General features: G+C 41.5%; 1 protein-coding gene across 3 annotated transcripts in view; it reads right to left on the reverse strand.

Moving 5' to 3' along the window:
* CNNM2 (cyclin and CBS domain divalent metal cation transport mediator 2) overlaps positions 1 to 17,804 on the reverse strand; it is a 115,486-nt gene that overhangs the window by 66,761 nt on the left and 30,921 nt on the right. The window lies entirely within an intron of this gene.

The raw sequence follows: 17,804 nt of genomic DNA on the forward strand, positions 1-17,804 counted from the left end.
GAAAGCAATTAGCTGGAAACTAACAGACAATTGACATTTTAAAACCCCCAAACTGATTTTTTTCAGTAAAGTAACTCTAATGCTATTATTCACAGGCCAGAATCCTTTCTCACAGGCAGCAGGAAGGCAAGCTGGATAGGCACTGCTCAGGTTTGCATCCTCTGGGACACAGCAGCACTCCCAAGCCATGAGTGACCATTCACCTTGGAAATATGCCATCTCTTCTTTACTAAAGGGATTCAGCAGATTGGGAACATTTGCATTTGGTGACTTGTGGGTCCAGACAGCCACAAACCTTGAGGAAACGGGGAAGCGCAGGAATTTCGCTCCTTGTAACTCCCACAGGAATTGCCTTTTCCCTGTAACTCCGTTTTTAGCAGTCCCTCCCTGAAAGCTGTCCACTGATCAGCTGGAGCAGGGACTGCAGTCTGCAGCCACAACCTACAGCTCATTATACTGGAGCAAGGGAAGAAGCTATGGAGTCTTTCCCCAGACCACTGAGACTGCACCCTGAGGCAAGGCAGGCAATAGCCTGCATCCTTTCCAGCACAATACTTTATTCTAGGGTAAGCAACCCTTGCTGCTGTAATAAACACAAAGGTGCCCTCACAGATGGTTTGGCCTTATCAACCCCTCCAGAGTGGCTCTCAGATGCCAGGTTGCGAACCCAGCAGCAGCAGAACAAGTACACACATCAAATCAGGGGAGCTCTCAATTGCCTGAAAACACATACCTAGAGAGGTACTGTGGTCTGATGCTGCCTCAGAAATAGCTCAAGAGATAACAGAACTTATCTGGTCCAAGGCAAGTTTTCCTACTGAAACATAACCTGGCTTAGGCAGAGGCCAAGCATCACCTTTCCCTTACATGCACCTGAGACCTCTCCTTTCTGCTTTCAGTGCCCATGTGCCTCTGACACTAAAAGAAGTTTACATACTTAATGTTGCAGTGGCTGCCAGAGGATGAAATAACATCCTGACAGAAGAATTACTACAAAGAACACATTCATAATCCACAGAGAAGGCAAAGGTTGCTCAGAGGTCAAAGTACCCTGGCATCGCCCACATCACTTAGGGACAACACTAGAGAAGGTGAGCAATAAAAGCACAAAGAGCATAGTATATTTAAAAAAAAACAAAAGTTGACATCCATAGTGGACAGAATGTGTTTCTTCAGAAAACCTAGATAAAACAGTCAGTGTCAATTTTCACCAGAACGGTATTTCTAGATAGAAAAATGAGACATCATTTGAGTTGCCCTGACTATAATGTACCTCGGGTAAAAAAACCACAGCACAAATGGACAGCAAGAGCTTGCTCCGGTTTCAAAGCTACTAAGCATCACTCTGAAAAATGTACAATGGTGCCAGGCAAACCAAGAGACAAATGAACTTGATAACAGTCACAGAAAGTTTACTCTTAGCTCTACAAGATTGGAAGTAGAGGAGGGTCCTTTGGAGACTGAAAACAACCCTAAATTATTAAACTTGTCATCACTTCGAAGTTCACCAGAAAACTACACCAAGACACAAAGTCTTGGGAGAAAGAGACTAAAGGAAATTATCATCACCATCTGCTTCCAGGCAAGAGACAAGCCCTACAACACCATAGTCCCAGCTGCAGATCCCAGACAGGGCTGGAGGTATCCATCAGGCACATGCAAAGAGCATGTCTAAAGCAGAAAACAGGACACAGTGACAACTCAACCCAGGACAGATCTGCAAGACCCTGCAGCTTGTTAGCCTGAGTAGAGCAGCAGATTAGCACAAGTAGACAGGATGTGATAGCTTCAGGCCCATGGCAGTCAGGAAAATCTCAGCACGGGGATCTCCTGCATTTTGGGTTTTTAAGATTAGCCCAAGGAAAGTCAGCTCAGCACTCCCTGTAACTGCTGGTATAAAAATAACCCATCTTCTGTCAAACAATACATAGCTAAACCTTGTTATGGGTTGTGTCATACTCCCTTCAACTATGGTCTTATGCCCCTGGTCTGCATTTCTGAACACAAATCACAAAGTCCTCAAGGAAGACAATGAAAAGACATGACTAAGCAAGGAGAAGAATTTTAAAATTAATGCACATTAACTAGCACTGATATTAAAAGATGAGAGAAAAAGAGGGGAAGGAAATAAATAGAAAGGGAGGTACTACTTATCTTCTTTTCAGAAGATAAATGTTCATTTACTAAGTGGGGAGGTAAACAGGAATTCAGCCAGAGAAGTCAAGGATGACCACATAACTACACATGGACTGAATGAGGACAATGATGGTCACTATTTACCTAAGACACTGAAACTACCCACATTTGGATATTTGTTTAAAGTACAGCTTCCAATTATTTCTAAAATAATATTTTCCCCACATCTGATGGTAATAGAGCAGATTAACAAGGTATTCTACTTGGCCAGTACAGAAGTCTAAAGAAGCAGGCTCAACCTACCTTGAGCCAAGATGGCACTTTAGATTACCTTCAAATCCTGCCTTCCTAAATGCTTTTCCAAATGTACTCCTTTTCCTCTCATGTTTTTAAAATAAAGCATGATAGCAAGGTCAAAACAATCAAGGAGGTAGGCAGCCACAAATACTAAAGCCATGGATGAGAGTGTCCCAGGATACTGTGGAGATAAAGTTAAATGAGTTAAAAGAATAAACTGAATGGATTGAAGGAAAATAAGTTTGTTGAATGCTGCTAAATACAAGGATGCTGCTTCTGGAAAGCCTGGAGGCACAGAAGGTGCAGTGGGATGCATGACTGTACACACAGTGTGACCTGGGAACAGCTCAGCAAAGCAAAGATGTGACTTTGACTTCACCCAACCTCATCCAGCCACCCAGATTCACTAACCTGGTGCTGGTGGTGCCAGAGGAGCCCATCACAGCTTACCACACTGCTTCAGTACACTTGGAACAGTTTTCCCTGTTCAGTGGCCCTGAACACTTAACAAAACATTTTGTACACTTAGCAAGCACCTTGAACACTACGTCCAGATTGAAGTATTTTATATTAAATGTTAATACACTTTTTGCCTCTGAATACTGAGCAGGGTAGGCTATGCATACAAAACAAGCAGAACAGCAAATAAGATTTACTGCAGGTTTAAATACTGAGTAAATAGGACCATATATTTTTCATTTGTAATTCCAATTTCCAGCTTGACCCACACTGCCTTTGCAGCACAAGCACAAGATTGCAAGCACCAAGTTATCCAAAAGGAGCATGTGCTGCTTATTTTGATCTTAATTTTAAGCAGATTCTGAATCTGAACAGATTTTCAGAGAACATTAGTCACTTGCCTTGATCCTGCACAAAACAACACTTTCTTGATGGAGAAACAGGAATGGGGACAAGTTCTGTGGAAAGAAACTCAATCCAAATTTGAAGGTACCACGAGATCAACAAACAGGCACAGCTACAGGAATCCTGAAAAGTTCGCCACAACTTCAAGAGAAAAAATGGTACATTTTAAAGAAAATTACCCTATCATCAAAAAATAAATACACAGCTTCTTACAATAGCTGTGACTCATATATAAGCTACATTTTTGCATCAGGGTTCTTACCCAAGTCGATATATTAAAATGTCCAGTTATTTTTAATGAATCTGGTTATCCTCAATGTCACTATTTCATTTGGTGCTTCCCATTATTTGCACTCGATGTCTGGGCTGCACTAGCCAGAATACATGTAAGTCTGCAAGTTTCAAACATCTCATCTGCCCTGGGACCCTAATTAGTTTGCAAAATAGACTTCCCTGCTGTGTAAGAAAAGTCTGAAGTCTGAGCTAAGTAAAGAGGGCCTCACTCCAAACAAAGTTACTCTGTTCATACGAAGGTTGTTGAAATGCAGACATGAAGATCCAAATCTCTCCCACTAGAGACTACTCCAACCTGTGGGTTTATGGCCCTGTTCCATGGCATCGTCACTATTTGTATCAGGCATGGGGTGAACAGAACAGGCTCATTTTATGTACCAGAATCTCAATTTTGTTCTTGTATATTCAAAAAGAGAAACTGTCTCTAAATGCATCTCTTTCTCAACAGATGGCAACAGAAAATACAACAAGGCTTATGAGTTAAACAAGAGTCTTCTCTTACGCAGGGATAGTCAAGAGCATTATAGCCAACAGCATCCTGAACACAGCAGTCCACAGCCATGCATCCTATGGTATCCTCTTCTGATTTGGAAATTCCTGCCCACTGCAGACTTTCAAACATGTCAAGAGTCAACAGAGCACTGCAAGAAGTTGGTTTTTTTTTCTACAAAAATGCATTCTGCCTGTACTGATGTTAGAGCAGTCACAGTGCTTCTAACACTGCAGACAAACACCAGAGCCATGATGCTGCAGCCCCAGCACAAAGTCAGCACTGTGTGCAGTCAAATATATTCTTTTAATAAATATAAATTAAAAAGTTCTAAGATGTGGTAAACTGCTGCTTCACACAGAACTATGCTTTTAAACTGAATGAACGTGATTGTTTCCCTTCTCATTTTACAGAAGCAGTAAGGATCTCCAATGTTAAAAAGGTAAATTTAGCAATTCTAGGCCAAAGCTTTGTGTTTCAATTAATACACATATGCCAGCAGCAGAATTTCATTGTAAGGTCTTTATGAGTTTTTAAAAGCATGTAATAAGTAAGTGGCCGTACCAGGCCGTTCCTCTTCCTAGATTTTTTTTTTAAAGCTTTGCACAAATAAGGACAAATAACGTTTTTTTGCATTCAAATAGGCACTATGGGAGTCCTTCAGAGAGCAAACACCAGCCCACATCAAATTTAGGAACCTGTAATTTTAGAGACAAAAAAAAAATTTCATAATTAATTAAATTATTCTAAATTCACTTTGAAATAACTAACTCCCTTATGTCTGGATTGTACTTCCAGTTCTTAAACCAAGGATTATGCTCTGGTTTATAGTGTAGGATCAGAATGCTCCTGAAGTTTTGCAATTCACCTAGAGCACTCTAGGTAACACATTAAAAGACTTTAGTTTTGAACTCAAGAATATTGTGGCTGGGAAAGAAAACTCAACGTTCATTAGTTTAATGACATTCTGGAGCCAAATTCACTGTCAGCTGTTATGTAATCTTCCCCTTTGATTTCCCAAGGCAAGATGACATGTGCAGCCTGCCAAAGACAAGCTTTCATATTATTTAACAGTTGGAATAATGTGCATGACAGGGATTGAAGGCAAAAGAGCAAATTAGCTTTTAAATGAAAAATAATAATGGGATAGAAGTTAACAATGGTCTCTGCCTGGCAGGGAAGTGTTAAGTTCTCCATGCTGAGTCACCAAAGAAAAGGTCAACAAGCAGAGCCCACTCTCAACCAACCGAACACCAAGGAATTCTTGCCTTAATTACATGTGAACTGAATCAACTTGAACAAATCCTTACAAATGAGACCTTCTATAAAAAAGAAAATTGAGAACTTGGTGGAAAACCAGCCACTGGCAAAAGCTACCTTGACATAGTCATATCAGAAAATATTACTGTTGCCTCAAAGACATCAAATCAAATATGCCCCAATTTGTTTTACAGTAAATTTGGGAATGACAGGACATAAAGCTCTGTCAGAACACAAAAACATGACTCTGAAATTGCTTAGAGACTGTCAGGCTCACTCGGCCAAGCTAGACAACGCTAAGAAAGACTACAAATGTTGACATTAAGTGAATTTCTAGGTATCTCAGTTGTAGAATTTTATGTATTTTGCTGTTCATAGCAAAGTCATCCTTGTAAACCAGCAACCTTTAAAAGAACAACCAAGGCAGAAGCGTGGATTTACTCTGGTGGTGCTGAACAAAGGCTTCTGCAAGTTCTTCTGCTTACTCAGTCACTCTTGCACTTGGGCACCACATCTAACTGGAAATACTTTGCAGATTGGTTTCTCAGGCTGGGGGTGACTTAAGATTACAGTGAGTAAACCCACTCAATTCTGGCTCTAATTTCTTCAGAACACTAGAGACTCATTAACCAGTAGTGCAGTAATGAACATTTGTGCCGTAACTTGCTGCCTAGGCAACAAGGGACTGTATTTATCAAGCGTGAAATTAGCATTAGAAAGTAGCTCCTATGGAAATTAAGTAGAAACTGTTGTAGCACTGCACCTTCCCTCTGAAATTTGAACAGTTGTGATGCCCTTCTAAAAGAACTCAAATATTTGGGTGGGCTGGGGGGAAAGAATCCTTCCTCTGTTGGAGAGGTGACAGTAGCTCCCATTGAAGTACCTAAGAGTCACAGTGGTGTAAATTCAACTAGAGAATTAATTAGCAATTTTGTAATAACATACTAAAACCCAAACAGTAAGTGAGAGCCAAACTGAAGGTCTGGAGAGGAGGAAGGGACTAAGTTTTTGGTATATTGCAACAATGTATCATATTTGCTTTATCTATCTTCTTAATTTTCCCAAACACCTACTCCCAGCTGAAATTCAACACGTACTTTGCTTGAAGCCTTATCTGCAGGTAGCCTGGCAGGAGAATTAAAGTGTTTTGGCTAATTAGACAGAGACACTCTTAGCTTTTTTCAACAGGGAAGTTTTATGAACTTCCACAGCAAAAGCCTTCACACAAGAACCATTTCTCCACTGAAAGAGAAGAAAAGCTGAGCCTGTCCTGCTAAAGAATTTCATGGTTCATCCTTGGCCCACTCCAACAGACCCAGTGAAAAGCTCACATTGACTGTAAAATGAATACTTCTCAATTTCAGCATGTCATACACTTAATTCAAGACACAGACAAAAACCTGCTCTATCTCCCTGTGAGGCTTCATAGAGGACCTGCTTCTAAAACCTTCATCTTTTCCTAAGCATTTTTGGTTTCAGTCATGCCTTTCCTGGATCCTAGATGACTCTGGGTCCTGCTGATTTATTCCCTATTCCCACTGGCACTGCAGCCTGGCCAAATGCACAGTCAGACTATGGAAAGTGTAATGGGGTTAAGAGAAGGGAAAAAAACATTAGTGACTTCAAAGTCTTGGCAGAATAGTTAATTTTGCCAAACCAGACCTACTAGCTATGCCTGATGAGATTAAAGTAAACCCCACGAACAAGATGTGTTAGAACATACTGGCTCCACTGGGAAAGCTATTCCCTGGCCCCCCAAATGTCTTCTCATTACTAACCTACTTGCAAAAAAACCCCAAAAACTATGCAAAAGCCTTATGCCCCCAAAGACAGAAGTTCCCATGCAAAACACCACACAGGAACATGGTCTGTAAAACAGGACAAAAAGGCCTTTGAAATACCAGAGATCTGATGATCATTTGAAAGCCTCCGCATTTGCAATCACACATCACTGTGAACGAACACCACCACCAGGCCTGAACTGAAATAGCAGACAAACATCTGCATTAAGTATCTTTAGCAAAGTTGTTTTAGGTTTCATCAAGACTTACTATCCTAAGGTGAGTGGGACAAAATTGGACCTACAGAATGCCTGAAACTCAAGTAGAAGTTTGCTTGCCTAAGAGGGACTTCTCATATATAAACTAAAAAAATATTACAATTGACTTTAAGTCACACCAAAATCTGTGTTTCTTGCAAACAAGCATGATCACATAGATAGTCACATAAGCAGAATGCTGGCACAGATGTGATCCCAAAGATCAGAGATCTGAGGAAGCTGGGATGCACGCAAGAGGACAGAGCTGTGGTGACACAAGCAGTGAACTGCAATCAGGGTAGGTGTGTGTTCACAGCTCATTAACTCCCTGGGTAAATGCCTATATGGAAACTCTTCCCTCGCAGTGACACAAGGCAGCAGCTCCACTTCTGCCCAGGGTCAAGCTCTGTTGCAATTAGCATGTTATTTATTTATCCCCAGTGAGCTGCCTGTGCAGGCCTGCCACACGAAACAACAGCCAGTGCTGCTCTTGGTGTAGCAGCTCAGGGTAGCACACATCCTAACAGAGGCAAGATCAAACAATTTTCACTCTGTTCAACAACTGCTTGCATTTGGTTAGAAATGTGCCAAACATGCCTTTTTTAAAGGAGGCTGTAACAAAATGAACACTTTTCCACAGAGCTCCTTGTTTAAGGAAATGCCAACAGATGAAGGAGCTGCAGCAAGTTGTCCACAGATGCCAATGCCTGCAGAAGGACCAGAGAAGTGATGTGACAGGCTCTGCTCAGAACAGGGCATGGTGGTTACAGCAGCTAAAGACTCATCCTGAAAGGCAGGAAAGCAGCTAATACTGCTCCAGTTGTGTAATCTTCCCATGTTCTCTCTGAGAAAGGCAGCAATGCAGTAATGAGCAAACCATCCCTCTTCTCCACCTGCACTGCCACTGAAGCCTTGTTTAACAAGCACAGAGCATGACTTTTAAACCACAGTAACAGAGCAGAGTTATGCCCACAGCTTCAGCAGAGTAGGATGGGTTTTCTGTAGAAATAGCTGTAAGAAGTGTGATCAAAGACCACCCCAGCCAAGAAACTCTTCTCTCCCCAGGGCCAACAGCAGATGCCAAGGGAACAGAAGCACACAGCAAGCAGTCAGCAGCCTTCCAAAGGATGCTCCTCCAGCCCCCAGCAATTCAGTTCAGAGGCTATTGCTGATATTTCACTAATAGCAGAAATTAGCCCACAGAATTTTCCTGCTCTTTTTATAGTGTACTGCAAATGGTAAGAGCAAATGAAGGTTCAAAATGTATGTTGCTGGCTAACAACACTGGCCAACTCAGGTCAAACATTTCCATACAACAATAGCGAAGCAAGGTTTAAAAACTTCAGTAAAAATTAGAAGTGTGACAGCAATTTGACTCAATAAAAGCAATGAGCACACCCATAAAGACTACCAAGAATCATAATCACAAATGCAAACAAGGACCACTCCCAAGATATTTCACCAGGATTTACTCATTATCTTCATTTTTTACCAGAGTACATCACTTCAGGATCTGCTATCGTTGGCTCCTTTCTCTTCACCACAGTAGTGATGCCAGTTTTATAACAGAAATTCTCCTTAGCTACCCTGCACAGAGAAAGCTGGATTTGATTCTGAGAGCCAGTCTAGAATGTCATTAATTGAACAGACAACACCAGTAAAACCTAACCGGTGTTAAACAGATTTCAATTTTGATAATTTCTTCCTCACCAACAATATCCTTCTTAGAGATCAATACAGTCATTGCAGAAAACAATACAAATCTATTCTCTGCTGGGTTTGGGCTCCATCACATTGTGAAGAACTATTAATCAACTGCCCATGTTTAAGAACAGCAATAACCTTACCTTTATACTCAGGAAATATTAATGTAAAAAGGAAATAAATCTTTAGGCTTAATTAGAAATTGTGGTTGACCCCCTACTACCTTCCATCATCAACAAGTCTCTATCAGTTTCCTTCCTGGTGCATGTGTACTTATCAAACCAGCCCCACGTCCAACAAAAACCTTGCCATTCCATAATAGCCAGGACTTCGATGTACTTAGACTTGTACACCCAAGCATGCAGAGATATTTGAAGCTGCAACACTGCTGAGAAGTGTGTGCTGATGGGCAGGGGAAGAGAAGGTAGGTACAAGCGCTGCCTGACAGCAGGAGGAAATGCCAGAAGCAAAGCCACATTCCAAATATCAGGTAATCATTTTCCTTATTTAGGTCAGGGGAATCAGCTCAGTCACATATTGTGAGCCTGCTATTTTTGTGCAGACCAGCTTTCACACTGAGCAGAGACACTATGCTTCCTGGGTTTTGTTTTTTTAAAAATAATCCTTAAGAAGACACTGATGCCAATTCCAACACTTAAAGCGTTACACAGGTCAGGCCATCTGTTTCTTGACTTGGAAGGGGAGGAAAGAAAACTGGATAAAAACACTTTACCCTGGCCTTTTACATAAATGTAAAGCAGAGAAATACTTTGCAATAAACCCCAAATTAGTTAGCATACATTGTCTGTGTTTCCTCCTAATCCCACTATGAAATATATTCAAAGAAAGAAAATAAGCAGTGATGAAAGCACCTCAAGAATCTACCCAAGAAAATGACTTCTCAAAAGTCAGCTTATGAATCAGGTATTTTACCTCTACAAAATTTGTCAAAGGTCAGATGTGTTTTAGTTTGCGGTTTTTTTCTTAGACAGGTACTGGGAGAGTTCTTAGTAAAAATCAAGAGAATACCAAGTGGAGGGGAGAAGGGAATCTGTTGGGGAAAAGTGCAAACCTAGCACCACCAATTCTGCTGTCCCTCAAAACCTAAATCTAGTACAGACTTTCTCATGGATGCACATAAAGCTGGATCTAACAGAGGAAGATGCAGCTTTTCTCATGATGAAAGAAGAGCTAGCAAAGGACAGACAGTACTGTTCCTCCCCAGACAGCAGCAGTATTTGTCAGACATCAACAACTCAAACATGCATTGAAACAGTTATTGCTTTCTCATATTTCGTGACCAGAGAATTATAAAAAGCAGTTTTAATGTGGCTTGGGTTGCTTGAGATGCAGTGGAAATGGTTTCTGGCCATGTGGGGTCACATTTCCATAGCAGAAATGCAGGTACGTCTTCATCTCTGCTAGAGCTCTCACTCCCGCCCTGGCATCCACCCTGTCTTTCTAGATCTGTCCACCCACAGGAACCATCCAAGATTCCTGGTATTTATGGATCCTACCTCCTTGAGTGGTGAGCAAGTTCATCCCACAATCAAGCGGAGGAACTAAGCTATACTGAATTAAAAGGAAGATTTGCTATCAAGTTTGATAGATCATTTAATTTGGTTTCCTAGTCAAGAATTGCCTGCAGAAAATCAGGAAAACAAGGCTGGAAATAAAGTCAGAATCAAAAATGCCAAGCTGGTAAGACTGTCAAGTACAAACACTCTTTTTCCTTCCTCTCCCAGAAGATTAAAATCACATAATTTTAAGTGTATTTATAAGAAGATCTTAAACCAAGGCCTTTGGAGAAGTGGGCTCTCAAAGTCCTTACTTCAACCCATTCAAACCATCATATTGAAATCAGATTGCTTAGAAAACAAAACGAGCAGGCCATTTTTCCCACAGTTTTAGAGACTGCTATGCAGGAATTCAATAGCATCTAGGAGGCTAAAAACATGTTTTCCATACACTTCTCTGCAAGAACAATGAGGGCAGTGCAGAGCTAACCCAGGGCTGAACAGCAAAACAGTCATATCTGCAAACGTGCACATTCTTGGCTATAGCTGTTTACAGGTTTGTGATTCATAATTAATACCCCCAATGAAAACAACTACTCGTGTCTGAAAGCCCTAAAGCCACAACAAGCTAATTACTAATAAAAGCTCCACAGTCTCAGTTAAGCTGTGGGAATGCACCCAGGCCCAGCAAATACTGCAATGGTGGCAAAGCTTGGACACTGCAGCTACTTTTTGATAAACCAGTCTCAGTTTTGCCCCTTCCCCTTTCCTTTCCCATCAAAAATAAAATATCTTCCTCCCATTACAACACAAAAGAAGATGAAGAGACAAGACAGCCAAAGCAGGAAAAATTAAACAAAATAAAACACAAAATCTCCACAGCCAGGTGTCTCATGGAAAACTGGGGAGCTTTGGGCAGCTATCGCCTGTGGTCAGGCTGGCAGCAGCAAGAGGACACCAAGCCATGTGAACTATTCAGTGCAAAATAACAAGACCACCCAGTGCAGAACAATAACTAAAGAAACCACTTAGTGCCAAACAACAGCCAAGAGGTGCTGTGCAACATACATACTGGACCTAAATGTTGCTTTTTCCAGGAAGAATTAATAAGCTGGTTTGAGAACTACATATTTTTTTAAGGACTCTTAAATTTCATTTTCCAGGGCCAGAAAGGCCAGATGCAGCTACTGTGCCAGAAGTGTAATAAAGACTTTCAGACATATTTTTCCTCAGTTTCTTTCAGACACTTCAAGTTTCTTTACAGCCCCAGCAGATAGTAAAGTTTTCCTCTGTTTGAAGTCTTTTAGATTTACAAATAGAAGTGCCAACCTGGCTCTTAAATCAGCAACCAGGTAGAACTTGGTCTAATGACCTGAGACTTCTCCATAAGGGATCTGACAAAGTTAGAAATTGCATCACCCAGGTATGTGGTACAAATCCAGCTGCTGCCTGTACACTGGGGAAGTCTAGTCCCATCAGGCTGTGATTGTGATCAATAAGCCAAGCAGATGCATGACATGCCCTGTTGGAAGCTCAGCACACATAACTAGAGCCCAATTTACTTTACAAAAATCAGTATGGATAGAAGTTTCAACACACTGTTTGCAGACAGTAATAGCTGTTGTGCTTATGTTACTAGGCAGTCAATCTACAAAGAGAAAATTCAACAGTGTCAGGATCATCTAGCCCTTGGGCTGTGCCTTTAAGCAACTTTGGTAGCAAGGGAAGTGAAGTGTTCTTATCGGCCAGGAGCGGCTGTCAGGGCCGGCCACGCTCTGCTGAGCAGCGCAGGCTCTGCTCACCCAGCCCCAATTAGCAGGGAGGGTAGCAGAGATGTTCCAACCCATCATGAGATGATTATTACTGCTAGATCACACCAGCAGCAATTGTGTCAATTAACAATGAGGCTGACTAGAGGTATTTGTTCTGAAATTTGGGATTACAAGGTCAGAACAATGCTCTATTAGCATCAAATCTCAAAGGTCATCTTTATTTTCCTGCTGGCTTGTGTATGACTGCTGCCAAGCTGTAAAGCAGCAGCACTTTCTGAGGGGTCTGATTTGTACTTTGGTGCTGCTGCTGAGTGTTTGGTGGATGAAGAAAAGGAGTCAGGAAAAAAAAAAAGTCAGCCATAGCTCTTGCAAAATTCAAGCAATTCACAAGAACAAGCTGCTATGTTTGGGCATAAAACAGGGACAACAGACCAGATGTGAGTAGTGAATATTCATGTAGCTATTTCTGTTTAAAAATAGGTCCTTAAGCACAATGTAAGTTGACTGACTCTAATAAATCCCCCCCCTTTGAAAGAATAACCATTTCTGACATTTAAAAAGTTAGTCTTGTTCACTAGTGCATTCAGACTTTGTTTGTTTGTTTTCTTTTAATCAATAGCAATTGCTTCCTGAAGATGAAATGTTCTAAGTGTTTCAGAGGATTCACATTTAAGTGTTTTGAGAGTTGGGTGGTCAAAACAGCATAAGCTTGGACAGCCACAACAGGAATTGCCACTGCAGCACTTTAGTTATGACTAAAAGGCCTCCACATGCTGTGACCAGACCTAATTCCCTGCCACAGGAGGAATTTGTGGGAATGGAGGGAAAAGAGCAGGTGGCAACTCTTGCTCAAGACACAGCATTGCTATGCTCCCTTTAGAGTAAGACTTAATACTTAATATCCACAGAAGCCTGTTGGTCATTATCCAGTAAAAAAAAAGAAGTGTTGCTCTTAAATTCTCAGGCACATGAAAATTTCACAAGTGTAAAATTAACAGCTCCTTTTCAGCAAGGCTACAGAGCATCTAACACAGCTCTCACGCCACCTGCATTCAGAACCCACATGTCTGATGTGAAATCAGTCCAGAAGCATCAGGGTGAAGATGCATCAACTCCTTCCTCTTGTGCACAATCCTCAAACATTATCAGTATTGATCTTTCCTTCAAGTCAGACAAAAATCTAGACCATCTCCAGACTCTTAAGTAAGAGAGGCCAAAAGAGCCAGAAACACAACACAACCTTGCTATGGGACAGGCTTCTGTCACAGCAGATTTTCAGCCCTATTGACAAAAAAGGCAAGGAGCTTTGCTGTACTTGTGTTCAGAAAGGCATGAAATATGCCTTCCTATTTGATGTGGGATATCAAGGTTAAAAGTTGCCCCAACAAAGTCTGACCATGAACACGACCCTAGCCCACTTGTAAACGTGAGTAAACGTGCATGACTGACATAGCTCCCTCCAAGTGGTTTGAAAGAGCAGAACACTGGAAGCAGAGAGAAGCTTCCCTTATTCCAAAGGGCTTAGAATAGATGCAAATCTTAAAATGTTCATCAGCACTTTTCCTGTCCTCGGTTCTGACCTTACCACTGAAGCACCAGGGCAATTTGGCAATTTGCTCTAGACAAGCTGTTAAATCATCAGGAGAATGCCTTAGAGAGTGGAATACAGCAGGTTTGTTCCCTCCCCTACCTTCCCATACAACACAAGGCTGCAGGCAGTATTTCACTCAGCAATAGGTCCAGAGTTAAGCCACAAAGAAATCTTATAAGATAAAGAGCAGGAATAAATAGTTAAAGAGGGTCAGTTTTCCCTGGTTGTTCCTTATCAATAGTCAAGCTGTAAGCTAAGGAGATGCATCCTTAACCTGCAGTGCTGACTGCCAGACCTTTTCCATTCTGAACTCTAATGTAACTATTACAAGAACTCATCCATTAACATCACAGATACTATGCAGAAGTCATAATTTAAGACTGCTTTGCTTTTGAGTGACTTCTTGCTCTGCTTGCAGCAGATCATGTGAAGTAGATGATCAAGTCTGGCAAACTGGTGACATTGCTATGGATTTGATATTGTTCTGGTATAACACAACACAGATAAGACAAATGAAAAAAAATCCCTTGTTATTCTTAAGTAGAATTCTTAATTTCAGTTAGTGTTTATTTTTTCCTCAGCTTAGCTTCATTAGTCAACATATTTTATGACAGGAAGAGTCAGTGGCTGACAAGCTGCTTGAAGGCTGTCCATGGAGTTCAGTGGTTTTGACGGGAAAAAAGTTTATAACTGCTTGGTAAAGGCCTGATTTTTAACAATACTCACTAAAAATTAAGACACACGGTTACATGCTATACAAGGCACAAGTTACATGCTGCCCTTTGTTTCCAAATCAAAGGGAAAAGGTGAGTTACTTACTTGCCTTTTTTTTTAAATGAAGAGGGAGTTGACTGACTACAAAATCTAGAGCAGTGAGATACTTCAGAGAGTTTTAGCTGAAGATTATGAAGTCTGCAGAGCAAGAGAACCTTTTTTATTCCTATGGGAGGCCTGACTGACTGTGCAAGTCTGGGGGGAGGATTAAGACCCATCATTTCCATGGATGGGTTTATTATTTGCATATGTAATTCCATGAAAACCCTTGAGCATATGATTGTTTCCTACTAACCTGCCCCAAATTTAGTGTATGCAGCTTACAGCACTGAAGCTGTATTTATATATCACAGTAATTTTCCAGCTCTCCTATAAGCAGATGTCTTCTAAGTAACCTCCAAGTTCCTGCAAATTGCTTTTTTCTTCCCCTTCCATATTGCATCCTGTACCCAGGATTAAAGTCAATTTATACCTGCAATATTTATTAACATTTCTGTTTAGACTTACCTAGGATATTGGAAAAGCTCCAAGATAAGCAATTGGATTCAAACTCTTGAATTCCTGTTTTAAGTAGAATGCATTTGTGTTTATTTATAGCCACTATATCAATTTTATCTGATGATTTATAGAAGTCAGGTTGAGTCATCTCTGTGGAACTCAGAGCCAGCATCCATGTTATCAGCTTTGAACTTGCAGAAAAAGGATGGTGGAGTCAGTGGGGTCAGAATTTGCAGTGCAGGTTGCTGAGCTGCTTTCCAGAACAGTAACAATTTAATAGGTGTGTTTCTTCCTAATTCTAGCCATGACACCTGCAGTGTTACACATTTTACAGTTGCCAAAGAATTTCTACAATGACTAGGGATTCTCTAGTCAGAGAATTGTTGCCCCAAAGGAACAAGATTCCAAGTATTTGCCATCACAGAGGGACAAGTATCTTTTTCCACATCAAGAGCTTTTTGCTCAAATTCAAATTTCTAAACACTTGCTATACACATCAGTTGCTGTGAAAGAGGCAAGCTGTACTCTGAACCTCCACTTTGCCACTTGGCTGTTCAAGGCATATGAGAAGCTACTTGCACTATACAGGATGCAAAAATGCAAAATGCACTTTAACCCTCACTCGGACCCTGCAGAGGTCAGTTTCTGAGGAAGCAGTGTTAACTGATACTGTTATCACATAATTATACACAGAACACAATAAACTGAAGGTCTGGGAAAGTTCCAAATACCAAGAGACAATCTCTCAATTAGGAAAAAAAAAAAAAAAAAAAAAAGATTCCCCTCACAGCAAGGGACGCCACAGTACCATGGTCATTTCAATGGACTGTTGCATGTCACCTAAACAAAACAGGCTTGTCTTGGTGACAGGTTTTGTCACCTCTGTCAACCCAACCCTGAGGCTTGAACTCCTGTCATTTTGTCCATGTGTTGGGGGGGAAGGAACCATGGCAGAACTGCACAGCCATTGCTGCTGGGAAAGGCACAGGTGAATACCAATGGCTCAGAGGAAAAGATGAAATGGTTTTCCCTGACAATAGGCTTTAAACCAATTTCCATCTTCTCTACATGCACAACTTACTTGATCTGTGTCCAAGCAAGACCCATTCCAATACAGGACAGGAGAAGCACACTAAGCCTCCCTAGATGGCCACCTAGCCAAGTACCAAGAACACCCCTCATCTAACACAGGGGAGTTTTCAGAGCTACAGAGGACAAATTTTAGGGCACACCTGCACAAAACAGAGGAGAGGGAACAGTTCAATGACAGGTCTAGCTTAGGCACCTCTTTCAATTTCAGGTATTGACAGTACCATGGCGTCAGGCAGTCTCAGGGCAGAAGCTTACTCAACACTGGTCTGTGGGGATCACCTAAGAGAAGAGGAAAGGTGTGTCAACACAACCTGACAGCTACAGAGACAGCTGACCAGAGCAAACAATACAAGAGCAGACACCAGGTCTCCTGTTCTGCCAGGAGAAGATAGTTACAGTCAGACTAACAGGCTCCAGACTACACCCAGGTCAGTGCTATCCTGCAGGAGCCAAGGAAGGTTCAGACATCAAGATAATCTCACCACTGCCTTAAAAGGAATGGAATTAATGACCACCAGCATGAAGACCACAGCTTTTTGAAAGGTCAAACACATGCTTCCTGCCAAGAAAGGGACCCTGCCCTCTCAGTGACATCAACAGCATCCAATAAAGCTTCCCATCAGTCTTCCTCTGCTGTAACAAGCTCCAGTTCCCATGGGGTTGTCAACTCAGAGACACAAAATTGTACACTAGGTGACATCTCCTATCCACCCTGGCAGGCCAGTTAAACTTAACACTAGTCACCAGCATGAAATAAGATGAGGACACTGCTCAAAGTGTTGCTGTTTTGCTCATAAACCCTAGAAGGATTTCGTTCCTCCTCACTGGCCTAATAAGGAATCATTCGTGTACAGTTTCTTTAATCCTCAATCAACTGTTGCACTACTGAGACCACACAGACAAAATACCAGCAGAGAGGAAAAGATATTTTTTCACCTTAAATCACTTTGCTCTTCTGTTAGCCCAAGAAAAGTTTTGTTTGTGTTTTGTGCTTAGTTTTCCTGCCACATTAGGGTGACCAGTTGAATTCAGTGCAGTTGCTGAATCTGCAGGCTCAGAGCAGTGGATGTGTCCACCCAAAGAGCATCCCTGACCTCCAGGACTGTTTGCCACAGCACAGTGTTTTCTGCATGGTGCCTTTGGGTGCCTACTGGATATGTGCCCATTCAGAAAAACATTCTGCTTACCCAGCAAAGCACCTTTATGAAAGGATCCTGAAGGACAACAAATGAGCTGGATTTCTGCCTGAACCAGCAAGTGGTTCTGCAGGCCATGGTCCCCTCTGGCTGTGTCTCTGCTCTAGGAGCAGACATGGATGCCTGAGACCACCAAGTACCCCAATGATGCCCTTAGAAAGGACAGGCTTAATGGCTATGAAAAGTAAAGTTCAATCCATACCTACAAAAATGTACCAGTACAGCTAAACAAAGGTAAAGAGATGTCTCTGCTCATTACAGAGTGGTTGGACTAGATAATC

The sequence above is a fragment of the Zonotrichia leucophrys genome, chromosome 6, assembly GCF_028769735.1.
Source record: "Zonotrichia leucophrys gambelii isolate GWCS_2022_RI chromosome 6, RI_Zleu_2.0, whole genome shotgun sequence".
Lineage (NCBI taxonomy): Eukaryota > Metazoa > Chordata > Aves > Passeriformes > Passerellidae > Zonotrichia > Zonotrichia leucophrys.